Source organism: Muntiacus reevesi, chromosome 17, assembly GCF_963930625.1.
Source record: "Muntiacus reevesi chromosome 17, mMunRee1.1, whole genome shotgun sequence".
Lineage (NCBI taxonomy): Eukaryota > Metazoa > Chordata > Mammalia > Artiodactyla > Cervidae > Muntiacus > Muntiacus reevesi.
In genome coordinates this window covers 37,041,358-37,062,973 of record NC_089265.1, presented here as the reverse complement: position 1 = coordinate 37,062,973, position 21,616 = coordinate 37,041,358, and the positions used below count along the sequence as shown (strand labels likewise).

At 37.9% G+C, this 21,616-nt stretch overlaps 1 protein-coding gene and 1 long non-coding RNA gene across 3 annotated transcripts in view; one reads left to right on the top strand and one right to left on the bottom strand.

Annotated features, from left to right (window-relative positions):
- Positions 1-21,616, bottom strand: part of AK3 (adenylate kinase 3) — a 274,466-nt gene that overhangs the window by 230,626 nt on the left and 22,224 nt on the right. The window lies entirely within an intron of this gene.
- LOC136148566 (uncharacterized) overlaps positions 1-21,616 on the top strand; it is a 100,617-nt gene that overhangs the window by 60,051 nt on the left and 18,950 nt on the right. For both annotated transcript variants that reach the window (XR_010659518.1, XR_010659519.1), the window contains exon 2: positions 14,067-14,198. This is a non-coding gene — a long non-coding RNA (uncharacterized lncRNA). The remainder of the gene's footprint in view (positions 1-14,066; positions 14,199-21,616) is intronic.

Below are 21,616 nucleotides of genomic sequence, written 5' to 3'. Positions count from 1 at the left end.
ATAAAGACCTTGCTAATAATGAAGGCTGTTAAGTCTTGGAATCACTTTTGAAATGCTAATGTAATATTCTTTGTTGAAAAGATAGATACATAACTGACTGGGATGAGTTAAGACTCCTTAAAGGATGTTGCTACTCAAGGTGTGGTCCACAGACCAGCAACAATAGTGATACCTGTGAGCTTGTTAGAACTGTAGGCTCCAGCGCAAATCTACTCAGAGTCTGCATTTTAACAAGATATCCAGATTAAGATGCACATTAACATTTTGAGAAGCAGATTACCTTACAGCACTCTTCTAAAACTTGGGTGAATATAGGAATCAACTGGGGAATTTTAAAAAATGCCAACCTGAGAGACTTTGATTGAATAGGTCTGAGATGTGGTCCTGAGAGTGGGAACTTATCCCCAGGTAATTTTAATGTACAGTACTTTCCACTGCCTTAGAACTGTTTTAGTAGCCTATGGAAATTCACTGACGTCCTGGACTCAAACGTTCTGATTGTTTTTTAATTGTGGTTAAAAAATACATAAGACAAAGTTTACCATTTTAAATACTTTCAGTGTAAAATTCGTAGTAGGAAGTCAAGAGATACCTGGAGTAATAGGCAGGTTTGGCCATGGAGTGCAAAATTAAGCAGGGCAAATGCTAAGAGAGTTTGCCAAGAGAATGCACTGGTAATAGCAATCACCCTCTTCCAGCAACACAAGAAGACTCTACACATGGACATCACCAGATGGTCAATACCGAAATCAGATTGATTATAGTCTTTGCAACTGAAGATGGAGAAACTCTATACAGTCAGCAAAAACAAGACCGGGAGCTGACTGTGGCTCAGATCATGAACTCCCTATTGCAAAATTCAGACTTAAATTGAAGAACGTAGGGAAAACCACTAAACCATTCGGGTATGACCAAAATCAACTTCCTTATGATTATACAGTGGAAGTGACAAGTAGATTCAAGGGATTAAATCTGATAGACAGGGTGCCTGAAGAACTATGGACGGAGGTTCGTGACATTGTACAGGAGGCAGGGATCAAGACCATCCCCAAGAAAAAGACATGCAAAAAAGCAAAATGGTTGTCTGAGGAGATCTTGCAGATAGCTGAGAAAAGAAGAGAAGCAAAAGGCAAAGGAAAAAAGGAAAAATATACTCATCTGAATGCAGAGTTCCAAAGAAGCAAGGAGAGGTAAGAAAGTCTTCCTCAGTGATCAGTGCAAAGAAATAGAGGAAAGCAATAGAATGGGAAAGACTAGAGATCTCTTCAAGAAAATTAGAGATACCAAGGGAACATGTCATGCAAAGATGGGCACAATAAAGGACAGAAAGGGTATGAACCTAAGAGAAGCAGAAGATATTAAGAAACGGTGGCAAGAATACACAGAAGATCTATACAAAAAAGATCTTAATGACTCAGATAACCACGATAGTGTGATCACTCACCTAGAGCCAGACATACTGAAATGTGAAGTCAAGTGGGCCTTATGAAACATCACTACGAACAAAGCTAGTGGAGGTGATGGAATTCCAGTTGAGGTATTTCAACTGAAAGTGCTGCACTCAGTATGCCAGCAAATTTGGAAAACTCAGCAGTGGCCACAGGACTAAATAAGGTCAATTTTCATTCCAATCCCAAATAAGGGCAATACCAAAGAATGTTCAGACTATCACACAATTGCACTCATCTCACATACCAGCAAAGTATTGCTAAAGATTCTTCAAGTGAGGCTTCAACCATACGTGAACCGAGAACTTCCAGATGTTCAAGCTGGATTTAGAAAAGGGAGAGGAACCAGAGATTAAATTGCCAACATCCATTGGATCATCAAAAAAAGCAAGAGAGTTCCAGAAAAGCATCTACTTCTGCTTTATTGACTATGCCAAAGCCTTTGACTGTGTGGGTCACAATAAACTGTGGAAAATTCTTCAAGAAATGGGAATACCATACCATCTCACCTGCCTCCTGAGAAATCTGTATGCAGGTCAAGAAGCAACAGTTAGAACCAGGCATGGAACAACAGACTGGTTACAAATTGAGAAAGGGGTAGTCAAGACTGTATATTGTCACCTTGTTTATTTAACTTATATACAGAGTACTTCATACGAAATGCTGGGCTGGATGAAGCACAAGCCAGAATCAAGATTGCTGGGAGAAATATCAATAACCTCAGATATGCAGATGACACCACCCTTATGGCAGAAAGCAAAGAAGAACTAAAGAGCCTCTTGATGAAAGTGAAAGAGGAGAGTGAAAAACTGGCTTAAAACGCAACATTCAAAAAACTAAGATCATGGCATCTGGTCCCATCACTTCATGGCAAGTAGGTGGGGAAACAATGGAAACAGAGTTTATTTTGGGGGGCTCCAAAATCACTGCAGATGGGGACTGCATCCATGAAATTAAAAGATGCATGCTCCTTGGAAGGAAAGCTATGACCAACCTAGACAGCATATTAAAAAGTGGAGACATTACTTTGCCAACAGCAGTCCTTATAGTCAAAGCTATGGTGTTCCAGTAGTGATGTATGGATTGAGAGTTGGACCATAAAGAAAGCTGAGCACTGAAGAATTGATGCTTTTGAACTGTGGTGTTGGAGAAGACTTTGAGAGTTCCTTGAACATCAAGGAGATTATACCAGTCAGTCCTCTTTAGGACTGAATATTCATTGGAAGGACTGATGCTGCAGATGAAGCTCCAATACTTCGCCACCTGATGGGAAGAATTGACTTATTGGAAAAGACTCTGATGGTGGGAAAGACTAAAGGCAGGAGGAGAAGGGGATGACAGAGGATGAGATGCATGGATGGCATTAATGACTCTATGGACATGAGTATGAGCAAGCTCTGGGTGTTGTTGATGGACAGGAAAGCCTGGCATACTGCAGCCCATGGGGTTGCAAAGAGTTGGACAGGACTAAGTGACTGAACTGAAGTACTTTCCAATGGTGTGTAATTATCACCACTCTCCATTTCCAGAAATTTTTCATCATCTCAAAGAGAAATTTCTGCCAATTCAGGAATTATTCCTCATTCTCACCAACCCTTATTAGTCTTCTGTCTCTCTATATTTATTATTCTGGAATGTTTCACATCAGTGGAATCACACATTGTGTGATCTTTTGTGTGTGACATTTCTCTTAGCACAACGTTTTCAAAGTTAATCCATGATATAGCATATATCAAATTTTATTCTTTTTTATGACTGCAGGTCACTCTCCCTTCTTCCTGGTAGCAGGGTTCTGAACCTCCACAAGTTTGAGGCTGCATGGGAATTTCTTCACTGTTGGAGACTGCCTCACCTGGTTGGGGCCCAGTAGCTTGTGGTGCAGGTACAGGGTGACTGGGCTTTTGTTTGCAAGGAGACTCACTTGAATTTATCACAAGTAAGGAGGGCATTTTAAGGATACAAGAGAGGTTGCATCCTTCACCATTCAGGAGAAAACAGGACACCTGGAGCCTTGGGAAGACAAGAGCCTTGGGCTGGTTCTGTGTCCCATAAGGCTTTGGAGACCTCTCCCTTTAGTGAATGGAGCTTTCTTCTCGCATTCCATTATCAGTGGATCTTAGCTACTTTTTAAATGTCTGCTTCTTTCTGTTATGCACTTGTATTCTTTCACTTTTTGATGACTTTATTTCCTCTGGGCTTCCCAAGTGGCTCAGTGGTAAAGAATCCACCTACCAATGCAGGAGGCACAAGAGATGCAGGTTCTATCCCTGGGTCAGGAAGATCTCTGGAGGAGGAAACAGCAACCCACTCCAGTATTCTTGCTAGGGTAATCCCCTGGACAGAAGAGCCTGGTGGACTATAGTCCATGGGTTTGCAAAGAGTTGGACATGACTGAGCACCTGAGCATGCATGCATATTTCCTCTACCCCAACTTCTGCTTCTTACAGATTCATTTTGCATTAAGGCTTATCAAGGCTTCTTTTAGCTCCTGTGGCTGCCATTGCTAACTGCCTCATTTTCTCCAGTAAAATTCTCTAGAAATACCAGAAATTTAATTGGTCCAGCTCATCTTTCTATACCAGGTAATGTCCATCACTCTCAAGCAGTGATCCATCTCTTGGTCCAGTTGGCTGTTGCTTCATAGTCTCCTTGGGTTGGGGTGGAGTGGGGTGTATAAGGCATTTTTCTTGGTAGTTCCTGCAGGGAGAGGCAGACACAACTGGTATGTCTATAACAGCATGTGATTCATAGTTCACCTCTCTGAACTTATCACTTGTGTACTCAGGTTGATAGTGAGCATACTTTTACATGGGAAAATACTGGTTAATCATGAAGCCTGACTTTCCCACCCAGTTGTAAAGGCAAATGTGTTCTTAAATACATATTTAAGAAACAGTGAAAATAAAACACAGGGCACTTAAGTTTGAACTTCAGCTAAACAATGAATATATTTCCGATGAGCAACATCTGTGTTTGTGACATACAGTAAAAAGTTATTCTTTGTTTTTGTCGTTGCTGTTTTCTAAATCAGGCAACCCTAGTGACAACAGATTTTTCAAAGGGGAAGCTGTTCCTCAGGTATGTTATAAAAAAGTCTGAGAATTAGGAAATGGTTTGTTTCTCAGATCTTCCAGCTACCTTCTTCAGGTGAGGGAATCTGTTTACATTGCAGTATGTATTTTGCAGTGTCTGTAAAATTCATTTGGTTCTTGGCTTCATACGCCAAACAATCACAACTACGCTTGCTGCTGCTGGGGTTGCTACTGCGCTTCACTGGCTGCTTCACCATGTGATGCACACCAGTTGAGCAGTGTAATAAGAGTTTAACAAAAGAACCATTGACAGTCCGGTGGGAAGAATGTAGGAAACCATGAGAGAGAATGCAGTGACACCAGGTAGGCAGGTAACCTCATCTAGGCCTGATGACTTTGTAGACAAGACCACTTCATAGGCTTTGTGGCCTCTTGTCAAGGGACCCCTGACTGCCCCGTGGTAACCCTGCAGGTAGGAAGCTGGAGAAATATACATTTTACCTTCACCCCCTTCCTTCCTTCCTCCCTCTGCTCTCCTGCCAGGACTCTCAGGTGACCAAATCCAGGCAGAAAGCATACAGGTCAGCCTCCTAGAGCACAGGGACGGTGAAGAGTAGCAGAGTGTACAAAAGAACAAATAGAAGACTTAAGCTCAATTCTCTCCTCTGCACAGACTCTGTTAATCATTTGATATAGTCACCTCGCTTGATCTCACATCAGTTTTATGGTGAAAGTACTCTTAATGCCCCCATTTTACTGATGTGGTTGAAGGATTAGTTGTATTGAATAACTTGCTCAGGATCACATAGCTAGTAAACACTGCAAGAATATAAAACTATCTATTCACCTTCATATCACTGTACAAGACCTCTTGGTGACCTCTTTTCATTGTGGTTTTTTTTTTTTTTTCATTTATTTACATTAGTTGGAGGCTAATTACTTTACAATATTGTAGTGGTTTTTGCCATACATTGACATGAATCAGCCATGGATTTACATGTGTTCACCATCCTGAACCCCACTCCCACCTCCCTCCCCATCCCATCCCTCTGGGTCATCCTAGTGCACCAGCCCTGAGCACTTGTCTCATGCATCCAACCTGGACTGGCGATCTGTTTCACACTTGATAATATACATGTTTCAATGATATTCTCTCAGATCATCCCACCCTCGCCTTCTCCCATAGAGTCCAAAAGTCTGTTCTATACATCTGTGTCTCTTTTTCTGTCTTGCATATAGGGCTATTGTTACCATCTTTCTAATTTCCATGCATATGCATTAGTATACTATATTAGTGTTTATCTTTCTGGCTTACTTCACTCTGCATAATGGGCTCCAGTTTCATCCATCTCATTAGAACTGATTCAAATGTATTCTTTTTAATGGCTGAGTAATATTCCATTGTGTATATGTACCACAGCTTCCTTATCCATTCATCTGCTGATGGGCATCTACATTGCTTCCATGTCCTGGCTATTACAAACAGTGCTGCGATGAACATTGGGGTGCACGTGTCTCTTTCAGATCTGGTTTCCTCGGTGTGTATGCTCAGGAGTGGGATTACTGGGTCATATGGGAGTTCTATTTTTTTTTTTTTAAGTTTCATGTCGTTGAAGATTTTTCATTGTTCACATGTCTTGTTAACGATTGTTGAAAAATCCCTCCAAGGTCTTGTTTAGCAGTTTGTATACAAAACATGCTCATTTAGTGTTTGTCCATTTTCTGTATGACTTCTGATTTGGGGTGGCAGCAGTGGCAGGGAGCCCCGGTTTAAGAGTTGGGTCAGCGAGTTCTTTGCTTGTAGGAAAGCTGGTAAAAGAAGGCTTCTGACTCCGAATCCATGATTCATCTGGCACAGGGGAAGGCCTGTCAAGACAAGACTCTTAGACAACCCAATGAGTAATTTTACAGAATTTTAGACTTAGAAATGCCCTTAGAGGTCACCTACAACCTCTACCTAATGTGTGATTCCTCTTCAAGATTCAGTCCTGCTCCTTGTCCCTAGGGTTGTCTTCTGGGTAAACACATCAAGAGAGTGACTGACCAAGAGATTTAAGGAAGGGTCCATAACTCCCTTGACTGATTCTTTCTTTTTTAATTAATTAATTTATTTGACCGTGCCGGGTCTTAGTTGTTGTGAACAATATGATCTCTGATCTTCATTGCAGCGTGTGGGATCTTTAGCTGTGACAAGTGGGATCTTTTCTTTTAGTTGTTGGATGTAGGATCTAATTCACTGACCAGGGATCAAACTCAGGTCCCATTCATTGGGAGTGGGGAGTCTTAGCCACTGGACTACTGGGGAAATCCCTTGAGTGATTCTTGTTTACTACCTAAGAATTCCTTTTCACTGCTGAACTTTGACAAACCTTGGTTTTGCCCACTGATCACATGGAGGTGGGTAATGCAACATATAATAATCTCTATAATCTCCTTGAAAATGTATAGGGCTTCCTGAAGAAAGTATCAAGTTGTGCTGTTGACATGTTGCTACTACTGCTAAGTCACTTCAGTCGTGTCCGACTCTGTGCGACCCCATCCCTGGGATTCTCCAGGCAAGAACACTGGAGTGGGTTACCATTTCCTTCCCCAATGCATAAAAGTGAAAAGTGAAAATTGAAAGTGAAGTCGCTCAGTCATGTCTGACTCTTCGTGACCCCATGGACTGCAGCCTACCAGGCTCCTCCGTCCATGGGATTTTCCAGGCAAGAGTACTGGAGTGGGGTGCCATTGCCTTCTCCGGCTGTTGACATAAGTAGGAACAAATTTAGACTCCCTTGGTTAACATAGCTAAATCCCTGGTATGTAAAAGTCAGGAGAAGGAAATGTGGGTTGGAATCTTTAATTATGAGACAAAACATGAAAGATGATTCAGTTAGTGTATAATGTAATTTGAAAAGTAGAAATAGTGGAATAGAGACAAGTATTTACTTCTGGAAAGTGAAATAAAGAGATAAAAGCCAAATGACTTGAAAAAAAAAAGTCAAGCTCATTACTCACAAAAGTTGAAATCTTCATTTTTAATTGGATTTTTGAATCATTACTCCCTCAGAAAAACAGTTTTTCAGTTTGTGGTTCTCATAAAACTGCATAAGATATTTACACTATTAAATTTAATTTTATATATTTTATATCATTTATATATCTATTTTGCTTCCAACTTCTTTGTTTAGGGTTTTTTCAATAGTCAAAGAGGGTAGTTTGAGTTTAAAAGTTGGTTTCAGAGGGAGATTAGGTAAAGTGGAGTTTTGATGTTTGGATGTGGCTTTCTCGCTCAGCCTATTATAGGAACACAGGTGTTATGGGCCTAGATTGTGTGTTTGCTGTGCCTGTTCTGTGGCCTCTGACTTCCCCTCAGCTACTTTCACCCAGGGTTCCCCGTTTCTGCTTCCTTGGCACCTTAGACATGCATCTGTATGGTACTTGTGTAGGTCCTTGTACTCATATAGTACTTGTAGAGGGTACTGTTGGGTAGAAAGGACGTCTCATTGATCTCAGTAGCTGAATATGCCCAGCATATATTAATAGTGAATGCTCAACAAATGCTTGTTGAAAGAATGAATGAATTCTCTCATCTCCCTAATGAATCCTTCCTATGTGCAGAAGCTCCACAGTACCCTCTGCATGGCTAGGGGGTGGAGGAGGTAGTTTCCTGAGTGAATCTGGGCCACTGCAAATTTTCTGTACCTGTACCCATGCCTGAAATTTCTCCCTTTGTTTCTGTTTTCTTTGACTTAAGATAATAGAATCTTTAGTCCCACTTAAAATGCATATGTCCTGGGACAAGGTAACTCTTTAAACTTTATCATGGTGTAAACCTCATTCTAAACCCTATAATTTAGTGCAAGTCCATTGTGACCCTCAGTTCTGGGAGAAGGTTTGTTATAGGAGACACAAGAGATAGAATGAAGATACTGAGAGCCTGAACAAGGCAGCTGCAATGTAGAGGGAAACGTCTAAATGTTGGGTTGGCCAAAAAGTTTGTTTGAGTTTTTCCGTGTTATGGAACTTTTGGTCAACCCAATAATTTTGTGTCACCCCCACCAGACTGGTTTTTTATGTTTTTTCAAAGGGTTCTTTGGGTTTTGAGATAAGAAGAAAGTCCTAAAAGCATCCTCCTGTCCAGGTTTGATATTTGTAACAAAGGCCTTCTAAAGATAATGCCAGGGCCTTTGATGTCTAATTCTACTTGAAAAGAAAAATAATGTAAAGAATGACTCTAACTGTGGAAATTGCAGGTTAGTCAAGTGGATAGTGGTATGAGAGTCTGCCAGTAATTTGAGAGACAGAAAAACCTTTCTGGTAGCCCTTAAATTGTACAAAGTCAATGACAGTTAGCTTAATCTGTCTGCTTATAAGATTAGTGCTGGATAATGCCGTGACTTTTTGGTGGGAAATATGTAGAATTGTCTTGGTTTGTCTGGGACTGTCCCCATTTTAGCACTGAAAGTTCCGTGTCTTGGGAAACCCCCACTCTGGGGCCAACCACAGCATTTGGTCACCCTAGAGGACCCAAATGTGAAGGTGCATTATGGTCAAATATGAAGGTGCATAATTAATTTTAACATTAATATAGCTGCTAACTTGCTCTCCCTTAACTGTGTGAAAAAGATACATTTTAAAATAAGTAAACAAGTCACCCTGTTTGGGAGGATGTCAGCTCTCCTATCTCATTTTGATAAGGTAATCTTATAATCAGCAGAGAACTCCCAAATGTGGCTATAAAAATAACAGTTACATAATTATACTTCCCTGGTTTAAACCACTAGTAAGACATTGCCAAATTTTAGCTGTGTGAAGATAAATGTTTTTCATCTGTGATGATGTTGTGTTACACACAAAAAAAAGGAGTTTTATTTTTCTGGTTTAGCATACTTTCCTTTGAATTACAGATACATCATTTTCCACCTCATTAACAGAACATAGTTTATTGTTATAGGATATCATTTCAATGGACACCCATTGCTGTTGTTTACTGAAAGCACTATACTGTGTTATTTACTTTTAAAATATGTTTAATCAGCCATCCTTTCATTTATAGCTCACCTGTACTTAAATATTAACTTTTAAGAGTTGGTTTCACTTATAGAGATCTAAATAGATCTAAATGTAGAGAGAAGATAGAGAGGGAGAGAGAGCCTCAGATGGCTGCTGCCTTCTAATGCCTAAAGTGCTACATTTGTTGTTATATGAATACAGAAGCAGTAAGACTCTTCAGGAACCAAGCAATAATATCCATCAAAGTCATACATTAAAAAAAATTAAAGCACATTACTAGATAACTCTCAAGAAGAAAATGGAAGTTACAAAATATGTAAAGATGAATGGACGCAGAAGTATTACTTTGTAAAGTCTGTGGTTTATATTAATCATCAAATTGCTACCCAGAATGAAATATGTAGCCTTACATATATAGAAAATAAGGGATGTTGAAAATAAGCACACTTTCAAATCAAAATTTAACCTCTCAGTCCAGCAATCAATCAAACAAAAATAGGAAAATGAACCTAAAAGAGAATGGAAAAATATAAAAAGTGTAATGGTAGGAAATAATGCAATAGAAAATGATAGAAGCAGTGAACTTGAGAAAGTTCTCCTTTTACATTGGGATCTCAACTGCCTATTCTCTGATTTGGATACTTACTTTCCAGTCCAAGGAATGAGTGTTATGGACTTTGAATTAACAGACAGAAGGAAGAGTAATCTGTGATTACTTCTGTATGGGATACTGCAGAGGGGAGAAGAAGAAATAACATTTACGAATATATATGTCAAACATTATGGTAGGTAGGTTATTACATTTTGTGGTTTAATGGTATATCTTCCTCATTTATACATAAGAATATTGAAGCACAGAGTGGCTTAATAATTTCTTAATTATTGACCAGATAGTAAGTCATGGTGCTTAAGTTTGAATTCTAGAAAGGTTATTATTTGACATTTAATTTACCATATGTTGTCAGTTAAAGATATCACTGGTTTTAGAAACATGTTGTTTTGAAAACTCATATCTGCCTAGGAAGGCCATGGGGCTATCAGTCATTCACATTTTAGAGTGAAATGGTTTTAACAAATTGCTTTCTTTTAAACATTTAGCTGAGGTTAGCTGCATTAAAAGAATGGGACATCTGAAATGATTGGAGATGGAGGAGCGATGCCGAAGGAGTGGTCCTGCTGGGAGGCTGAGGTCTGGACGAGACTGGAAGCAAAAGTACAGAAGGGGAAGTGGGAAGACGCCAGTGATAAAATCTGACTATTTCAAAATTCTGGCTAGGGTCAGCCCCACCCACAAGAAGAGCACGACAGGCTCTTCCTCTTTCCTCCTCTTGTACAAATCAGTCCCTGTTCCTGGATCCAGGAGATCCAGGTCCAAGGCTGCTCTACGGAAAATAGAGTCACAAGGAACTTTAGAAGCTATGCATGCTGCTCCCCAACAGGCCTCCCCTATACCTATACAGTACCCCAAACTATTCCTGACATCCTTGCTGGAGGAGAGTGATAGAAACTTGCTCCTCAAAGGACAGCTCATAACCACTTCGAACTTGAGCTAATTGTTAGAAAAGCCTTCCTATCACCAGCAAAAGTCTTGTCTCCCTTCAGCTTCCCCTCATTGGTCCTACTTCTGCCCTCTGAAATTGCCCATTTTGTGTGATATTTGTTCAGATGGAATTTGATCTGTCATGCAGTGTTGTTTTTGGCTGATTTGCTAAGTTGATTAGATTCCTCTATAAACTCAAAGCTTTTGGATCAAGGTAAATCTGGTAAAAATGTTCTAGCAATTATTTTTCAGAAAGACTCCATAGTTTTCTTAAAATAAGGATGCTCCCAATTTACAGATTCATAATGTGAGAACAGTCTTATGTGCAAATCCATAGAATAACCCACATAAAGCATTCACATAAAAAAGAAGCAATCAGTGTATTTTCCCTGTTGATTGGCACTATGTGAAGACTACTTCTGTTCTTTTGTGGTAAAGTAACTAGATAGTGAGAAGAGGAACTGATCTAATTAATCAACTTGGAAAAATGTTCCACTGTTAAGTGAACAATTAAAATGATAATGAAGTACCTTTTTACTTCTATTTGTTTAGCTACAAAACAAAGCAACACATAATAATATTTAACATTTGTTAGGAAAGAGTAAAACTAGTACTCTCATTAATTACCTTTGGTTTCATAAAAGTCTTCTAGAAATCAGTTGATTTAAAAATATCATATCCTTTGTCCCAGTAGGATCTTCTGGAAAATTATGCTAAGGAAATAATCAAAAGATTTAAAAATATGTGATAAAAATCTGCAGTTTGTTAAAAATTATTTGTAATGGTGAAAAAATTTTCACAGCATAAAAATCCAACAGTAGGAAATGGTTAATTTGATTAGGGCGCATCCGCTGAGTGGGAGATTAGGCAGCCATTTCATATAATGATTATGAAAAAAACAACACTGTGTGTAATCCAGATGGTCCTAGAGGAAAAATCTCAGGTAAGCCTGAGGGGTGGAAGCAGAAACATGGTGCAACACAAAACATCTCCCTCTACTTCATCGACTATGCTAAAGCCTTCGACTGTGTGGATCACAGCAAACTGTGGAAAATTTTTCAAGAGATGGGAATATCAGACCACCTCACCTGCCTCCTGAGAAACCTGTATGCCAGTCAAGAAGCAACAGGTAGAACCGAACATGGAACTCTGCTTATTTGTCTTATATGCAGAGTACATCATGCAAAATGCCCGAGTGGAAGAAGCGCAAGCTGGAATCTAGATTGCAGGGAGAAATATCATTAACCTCAGATATGCAGATGATACCACACATGGCAGAAAGTGAGGAAGAACTAAAGAGCCTCTTGCTGAAAGTGAAAGAGGAGAGTGAAAAAGCTGGCTTAAAACTCAGCATTCAAGAAATGAAGATCATGGCCTCTGGTCCCATCACTTCATGGCAAATATTTGGGGAAACAATGGAAACAGTGAGAGAGTTTGTTTTCTTGGGCTCCAAAATCACTGCAGATGGTGACTGCAGCCATGAAATTAAAAGACTCTTGCTCCTTGAAAGAAAAGCTATGACCAACCTAGACAGAGTATTAAAAAGCAGAGCCATTATTTTGCTAATGACGGTCCGTCTAGTCAAAGCTATTTCTGTTTCCAGGAGTCATGTATGGATGTGAGAGTTGGACCATAAAGAAGGCTGAGTGCCGAAGAATTGGTACTTTTGTACTGTGGTGTTGGAGAAGACTCTTGAGAGTCTTTTGGACTGCAAGGAGATCACACCAGCCAATCCTAAAGGAAATCAACCCTGAATACTAATTGAAAGGTTTGATGCTGAAGCTGAAGCTCCAGTACTCCAATACTTGGCCACCTGATGCGAAAAGCAGACTCATTAGAAAAGACCCTGGTCCTGGTAAAGATTGAAGGCAGGAGAAGGGGTCAACAGAGGATGAGACGGTTGGATGCCATCACCAACTCAATGGACATGTTTGAGCAAGCTCTGGGAGATGGTGAAAGACTGGGAAGCCTGGCATGCTGCAGTTCATGGGTCCACAAGGAGTTGGACATGACTGAGTGACTGAACAACACTAGTTTGTAGTCATATAAAAAATTCTTGCAGTATATATAATAAAAATCATGTATACAAAGAAATACACTGAAATTGTGATAGAAAGATGAGAGGAGAATTTTATAGTTAATCAAGATAATAACAAAATGCTTTATTTTTAAACCAAAAAGCACTATATAAATTAATTTTTATCTAGACGGTTGCCAAGAATTGCATCACTAACTGCAACTAGCAGAAATGTATAACTATTATTATGATCTTTTGGGGAATGTGTCAAGAATGTACATGTAAAAGTGTGTGTCTGAAAATCAACATCTCAGGTATATACCCTCCCCTTTATTCCTTCCTGTGCTCCTCCTCTAACAAAATGGGAGAGAGACCACAGATAAACCCCCTCCCCTCTCTCCAAGATTCCCTGCTTACTGCATTGTGCTCTGGGTGAAAAACTAATGTGGCTAGTTACAAATGAAGCAGGAAAAGGGAGGAGATGCTGGCAGAGTAAAACACTCCAGGTCCTCCGAGACCCAGAGGAAAAGTCACGGTTTGGACTACGTTGCTGATTCTTTGGCCAGTGGGGTGGAAGGCAGATTGCAGTCTTGGTTAGACATAAACCTTCTTTCTGTTCTTGTTATTTCTGTTGGACTCTTACAGAATCTATTTGCACGTTTTAGTTGACTACTCTGTTTCTCTTCTCCAATTTTATTATGGAAGTTTATCTAGTGTTTCCAGCTTGTCTGGGATCCCCATTGATAGTAGCAAGAAACAGTAGTTATTGGGATGTGCTTGATTATTTGAGTCTCCAAAACTCCTGGTCATTGCAGATTGTGGGACTAAGAGTTAATGTAAGGATTGATTCTGTCGGTCAATTTTCAAATAGGTGTATGCCACTGAGCAAACCAAAATATGGCATGTTGTTATCAGCTGTTGTTATGCTAAAGCTGAGTAACATCTTCACAACTCAGTGGCTCATAAAAAACAAGAATTAGTTTTCCTTGATCATGGTTCATAGATGAGCTAGCACTACCTTGTTTTTGCAGGTCACCTAGACAGGCCAAGGTCAACTGTGCTCCATGCGTTCTCAAAATCCCATTTGCTACACAAGGTATCAATACTTTCTTTTCTTGTTGGATCACCAAGCACAAGAGGCCAAGTCAAGCCACTCCTCTAAGGTTTGTACTCATATTTGCTGTTATTCAGTTGGCCAAAGCAAGTCACATACATGACTATACCCAACATCAGTGGTTTGGGGAATTAATTCTCATTAGACTTTCACGAGGCAGAGGGAGGGAGTGAAGAATTCAGAACAGTTATCTAGTTTGCTATAAGGAACAGCATGTAAACAGATTAATTCAAATACTCCAAAAGAGAAACCTACTGACTTCTAGAATAAACAGTATTATTTGCATATGTGAAAAATATTCCATTTTTCTAATTAGACTAATGAAAACAATAAAATATCTGTTGCATATCATATTTCTTTTAAGGAACATACAATATCACTAATGATAGTTCCTGATTATGAATATGTTGGGTTTCTGGCCAAGTAAAAATTGATTCAATTGTATGTCAGTTTCTGATTTTGGATTTTACACACACACGCTCACATGAACACACCACTTGTTTTTAGCAGCTTGTAATCAGTGAGTAAAATGTGCCCTGAAAGGAAATCGGTTAGTAAGTAAGAACTGCTATTTGGTAAGAAAAGGTGACTCAAGAAAAGAAGTTCCTTGTGGTTTTAAACTGTACTATGTTGTCGATCTCCACAAAAATAAGCCGCCTTTTAAAAAAGAAACTTAAGATTTAAGGCAAAAGTTTCAAACCAGAGGTTTCTATTTTTTCAAAATGAAAACACTTCTCAGGAAATTTTGTATTTGTTTTCATGTAAAAAGCAATGGCAAGGGATAAATAAAATCTGAGTTCAAGTTAGACAGATTTGCAACAACTTTAAGCTGTAGGAAAGAAGAGCTGATAACTCAGAGAACAAGCAAGTAATAGATTTAAAGAAAACTGGTTAGGAAATTTTTTGATTTTTACATTAATAGGGGCCTTTCTCCATATTTTTCCTGTTTTAAAGATTCAGGTTAAGAGATTTATAGATATGAGGGATTAGAGAGTTAGTCAATAACAGAGAAAGATGAGGTAATTTCAATTTCAGAAATTTTAACTAGCTTTGTCTGGATGGATAAAAGGGATGCTACAGCACAAGTTTATTTCTTGTCCTAGCTTAGTGGACTTCTTCCTGAAATGGAACTGTTACTTCAAAGCACATCTAGTTGCCTTTTTCCAAAGAGAAAGGAAATTACACATTCTGATTAACCATCAGTTATTCCTAGTTAATGAGGAAAGCGCAATTTTCAACACTCTCACTACTTGACTCTCTGGAAGCAATCAAGTGAGGCAAGATCGCTATAGCCTTAAGGGCTTCTTTTTCTTGAACAGACAAAACTAGAGTAATTTAGTGAATAGTAGCAATCGTTTTTAATAATCAGAAGGACTGCAGGATTTAATTAATTCTTTGACTAATGCATAAGAGTCATATTTATGCTTTTCTAAAGGCCAGTATTCAACATGGACCAAGAGAGGAAAGTGTTTTAATAACATCTCAGCAGAATTGTATAACTTTATTTTTTCAGTGTCTTTATATCCATCATTTTATTTCATAATATATTTTAAAGTGAGTCAGGCATTTTAAAAGCCATTTTAAAGATATCTCTAATAGGTTATATTTTCTAAATAAAGTGACAACCACCTAGTAATACCTATGCTATAATTAGAATGTGAAGCTCTTGAGGACATCTAAACTCTGAGCCCTGAAATTCATATAATGCCCTACGATTGCTCAAAGAAAATGTGCTTCAAGTAATTTATCCTTATTAAAATGATTTGACCATGTGACAACAAAGTTCATCTTCTCATGTCTTTGACATTTAAAATGGATTAATTTTTTAACTAGAAAGCTGTATTCCACTGATTAGTATAAGATGAAAAAAAGGACCTTTGATTCTGCCTCATTGAAATGTAGGAAGTTTTAAAAAATATAAAGTGTACCCTTTGTTTAAGATTAATATGCAGCATTTTAAATAACTTGAAAAGTCTTCTAAAATTTCAACATCTGAATTCAATATGTTTTCTATCAGGCTTTTTTATGCATAGTTTTATTCCACCATTTTATTAGGAAAATTGTTAAATATACTGAAAAATTGAAACATCTACACAGTGAATTACATATACTCATCAACTAAATTCTACAGTTATCAATTAACTTATTTTTTTGCATATTTATCCGACCATTTATTTATTGACTCCTCCATCTATCAATCCATCTATTTTTTGATGCATTTCGAGGTTGTAAACATCATTGTCCTTCATCTAGTATTTAAGCATGTATATTATTACTTAGAGTTCAGCATTTATTATGCTGTTTTTTTTGCATATAGGGAATGAATAGTCTTAAGTATACCACTTAACGAATTTTGACAAATGCATATACTTGGATAACCTAAACTCCCATCAAAATATAAAATGTTCCCATCTCCCCAGGCACTTTACTTATGCTTCTTCCTGGACAGTCCCCTATACCCATCGCTCAAAATGTCACCACTAGCATGTTCTTCACCTCAGCTTAGTTTAGGAACAGTATGTAATTATTTCAATTATAACACATGTTCACTGATATTTGGTGTTAACAGTCTTTTCATTTTAGCCACTTTTATGCATTTATAGCAATGTTTCGTTGACTAATGATTTTGAGCACTTATTCATGTATTTATGCCATTCCTATATCTTCCTTTGTGAAATCTCAATTTAAATATTTAGCTTATTTTTTGGCATGGGGGAGGTAAACAGTCTTTATTTCACCAGCAAATGAATTTAGGTCATCTCAGGTTTAGTAATGAAATGGATTATAAGAAAACATATTTGCCCTCAGATTTTTTTAATTGTAAAATTTTTTTTAAAAAAGGGATTGTGGACACACACATATATATACATAGGCCTTAGAAATTTATGTAAGTATAAATAGATATCTTTGTTGTTGTTTAGTCACCAAGTCGTGTCTGACTGTTTGCGACCCCATGGATTGTAGCTCGCTAGACTTCTCTGTCCATGGAATTTCCCAGGCAAGAATACTGGAGTGTGTTGCCATTTCCTTCTCCATCTTTTGCTCATTTTTAATTGGATTGTTTGCCCTTTTAAAATTGAGATGTATATGTACCCCAGTGTTCATTGCAGTACTATTTAAAATAACTAGGACATGGAAGCAACCTAGATGCCCATCAACAGATGAATGGATAAAGAAGTGGTGGTACATACACACAATGGACTATTTATTACTCAGCTGTAAAAGGAACAAATTTGAGTCTGTTCTAGTGGGGTGGATGACCCTAGAACCTGTTATGCAGAGTGAAGTAAGAAAGAGAAAAGCAAATGTTTTATGTTAATGCATATATATGAAACCTAGAAAAATGGTACTGGTACTTATTTGCAGGGTAGAAATAGAGACATAGAGAAGAGACTTGTGGACATAGTGGGGGAAGGAGAAGGTGGGACGAATTGAGAGAGTATCACTGAAACATATACATTACCATAAGTAAAACAGATGGCTAGTAGGTAGTCTCTGTGTAACATGGGAGCTCAACCTGGTACTCTGTGACAACCTAGAGGGGAGCATGGGGTCGGGGGTGGGAGGGAGGTTCGAAAGGAAAAGAATCTATGTGTATACTATGGCTTATTCATGTTGTTGTATGGCAGAAACCAATACAACATTGTAAAGAAATTATTCTCCAATTAAAATAAAATAAATACTCAGCTGTAGGATTTTATTTATTTTGGATAACAGTCTTTTGTCAGATGTATGATTTGCAAATTTCTTTCTCCTATGCATGTATATTGCCTATTCATTTTCTTAGCAGTGGCTTTTGATGCAGAATATTGGTTTACCGGTTTATGTAGATCTTTAAAATAGCGACACATTTGATTATACAATATTTTTAAATGACCCTTATTAATAGCATTATCAATCTTATCAGAAAAGGTTGTATTGAAAAAGTATTGAAAAACTATCAAGCTAATGATCCTGGAATATACAAGGGTTCCAAAATTCAAGAAAATGTCTGCCATTACCCAATCATGAATAGCAGTAGTTTATCAGTCATTCTTACAAGTAAAAATGGTGCTCTGTGAAAGCGTTGGCCTATTCAGCTTACAACTCAAACAATCACTCAAGTGTTTTTTTCTCAAGAAAACCATCATACTTAAGTATGCAGCAGAAATGCTTTATGTTTACTTCTGATTTCATCACACAGGGTATTACAAAGATGTATACTAAGCATCTCAATTAAAAAGTGAGTATAAGACCTGAATAGAAATATCTTACTAAAGATGTACAGATGGTAAGTAAGTTATATAAAAATACATTAAACATCATCTGTCATTGGGAAAATACAGATTAAAGCAATAAAATATCACCACACACCTATTATAATGACTAAAATCCAAAATGCTAACAACATCAAGTGTTGGTAAGGCTATGAAGCAACAGGAACTCTCATTCCTTGCTGGAGTAATGCAAAATGTTAAAGTCACTTTGGAAGACAGTGTGGCATTTTCTCACACATCTCAACATAGTATTGCTTTCAGTCCAGTAATCACACCCTTTGATATTTACACAAGTAAATTGAACTTATTTCCATGTGCAAATCTGCACATGAATGTTTATGGTACCTTATTCATAACTGTCAAAACTTGGATGCAACCAAGGTGTCCTTCACTAAGTGAACGGATAAACAAATTGGATTGTTCTGTCGCCACGTCACGTCTGACTCTTTATAACCTCATGGACTGCAGCACGCCAGGCTTCCCTGTTTTCACTATCTCCCAGAGTTTGCACTAACTCATGTCCATTAAGTCAGTGGTGCCATTCAACCATCCCATTCTCTGTTGCCCCTTTCTCCTCCTGTCCTCAATCTTTGCCAGCATCAAGGTTTTTTCCAGTGAGTTGGCTGTTCACATCAGGTGGTCAAAGTATTGGAGTTTCAGCTGCAGCATCAATCCTTCCAATAAATATTCAGGGTTGATTTCCTTTAGGATTGACTGGTTTGATCTTGCAGTCAAAGTGACTCTCAAGAGTCTTCTCCAGCACCACAATTCAAAGGCATCAATTCTTCGGTACTCAACCTTCTTTTCTCACATCCATACATGACTACTGGAAAACCCATAGCTTTGACTATATGGATTGTGTTACATCCATACAATGAGATATTGTTCAGCAATGAAAAGAAACAATCAAATCTGTGAAAAGACCTGGAAAAACATTAAATGCGTGTTGATAAAAAAACCTATCTGAAAAGGCTACATACTGGATGATTTGGAGATGATGAAAGGATTAGTGATTTCCAGGGATTGAAGGAGAAGAGGAAAAGAATGACTAGGTGGAGCACAGTGGATTTTTAAGCATTGGAAGTATTCTCTGTGAGACTATAATGGTGGATATATGTCATTATATAAAACCCATAGAAGTTTACAACACAAACAACCGTAATGTAAACTATGGACTCCAGTTAATAATAATATATCTGGTATTGGCTCTTCAGTTGTAACAAATGTACCACACAAATGCAAGATCCTAATAATAGGTGAAACTGTGAGTAGGAAAAAGAACTATGTGGGAAATCTCTATACAATCTGCTCAGTTTTCCTGTAAACCTAAAATTGCTGTAAAAAATAAAATCTTTAATTAAATATACATATATATATGCTCAAAGGTCAAGATTTAATAAGATAAATATTTTTATTAATTCATGACATTCTTAAATAAAACTGGCTTTAAAAAAATTTTTGAGTTTCTGATGGTGTAGAAGACGATGACCACAGCTGTAGTTTGATAGAGCTTCCCCTGGTGTCTCAGATGATACCACTGCTTGATTCATGGTAATATGCCAGCAGTTTGATCTACTATTGCTTTTGCCCCATTAGTGTAAATGTCAACCAGTGAAAATAGTGAATATTATCTTATTATACTGAAAATAATTGTGACCTTGTAAGTCTCCACAAAAGGATTTCAGAGATCGCTAGAGGTCCATGGCTCATCTTTTGAGGACTATTGGATTTTGATGTTTTTGAGTGTCATTTTCTTCATGTTTATCTGTCTGGAATTTGTCAGCATTCTTGAATCCATAAGTTTATGTTTTCACTAAATTTGGGGAAATTTCAGTCATTTTAAGTTTATCAAACACGTTTTTTGAGACTCAACTTTCTTTTGTTCTTATAAGACTTAATTAGATAAATGTTAAAATATTTGACATTGTCCCACAGTGGTGCTAGTGGTAAAGAATTTGCCTGCCAATGCAGGAGATGCCAGAGATATGGGTTCAATCCCTGGGTTGGGAAGATCCTCTGGAGTTGGAAAAGGCAACCCACTCTAGTATTCTTGCCTGGAAAATCCCATGGACAGAAAGAAGAGCCTGGTGAGCTACAGTCCATGGGGTTCCAAAGAGTCAGACATGACTGAGGACACGCACAAGGTCCCTGAGGTTCTGTTTTATTTTTTCCCAGTCTTTTTCTTTTCTTCTTCAGCTTCAATAATTTCTACAATACTTAGCATCTTTAAGTTTAAGGACTCTCATTTGTCATGTTTAATATGCTTTTAAGCCTTCTCGGGGAAATTTTTGTTTTTCCAGCTGTTGTATTTTTACTTATAAATAGGAAATAGTAACCTAGTAAAGATTATTTTACCTCTAAAATAGAAAATTTTGTTCCTTTCTATAGTTTTTATTTCTTTACTGAGATATCCTCTCCATTCACTCTGAGAATATCCTCCTTCACATCCTTGAGTATTATTGTGCTGGTGTGCTGGTTGCTTTAAATCCTACTCTGTTTATTCCTATAGCTAAGTTATCTTGGAGCTGGTCTCCATTGATTACCTTTTTTTCTTGGGGATGGGTTACATTGTTCCTATTTCTTTTTATGTCTAATAACTTGAAATTTATGGTGAACATTATAAACACATTGAAATGACAAATCCTGTATGTTCCTTTGAAAAGTTCTTAATTTTCTTTTACTCTTTTATCAAGCCGTTAACTTGGCTGAACTCAAAATTGTCTTTCCTGTAGCGGGCAATAGCTTAACTCCGAATATTTTAACTCAGCTTAGTTGAGCTGCTTAGAATCTGTGCATGTGTAACTCAGAGGGCAGGCAGTGATTTAGGCAAAGTTTATATGGTCTTTACTGGGATTTAACCTCTTCCTTTCCAGCTGTTGTGTTTACCCAAAACTATCTCATCTGACTCTTTAGTAAGGCTGCAGGTTTTGTACTGGGGTGTTGACTTCCCAATTTGGCTCTGACTGAGACTTGCCCTCAGGTGAAGAGCTGCAAAACCAGGAAACTCTCCCAATGATATTATCTATTTCCACCTGTAGACTCCTCTTCTGCCTGCCTTTGCATACTCTTTTCAGGTAGTGTTTTCAGGTAGCTGTTTTCTTGGTCAGTCTTTCTGAATGTTTGTCAATTTTTACAGTGTTTTCAAAGAACCAAGTTTTGGTTTTATTAATTCTTTCTATTGTTTTTCTATCTTCTGTTTGACTTATATCAA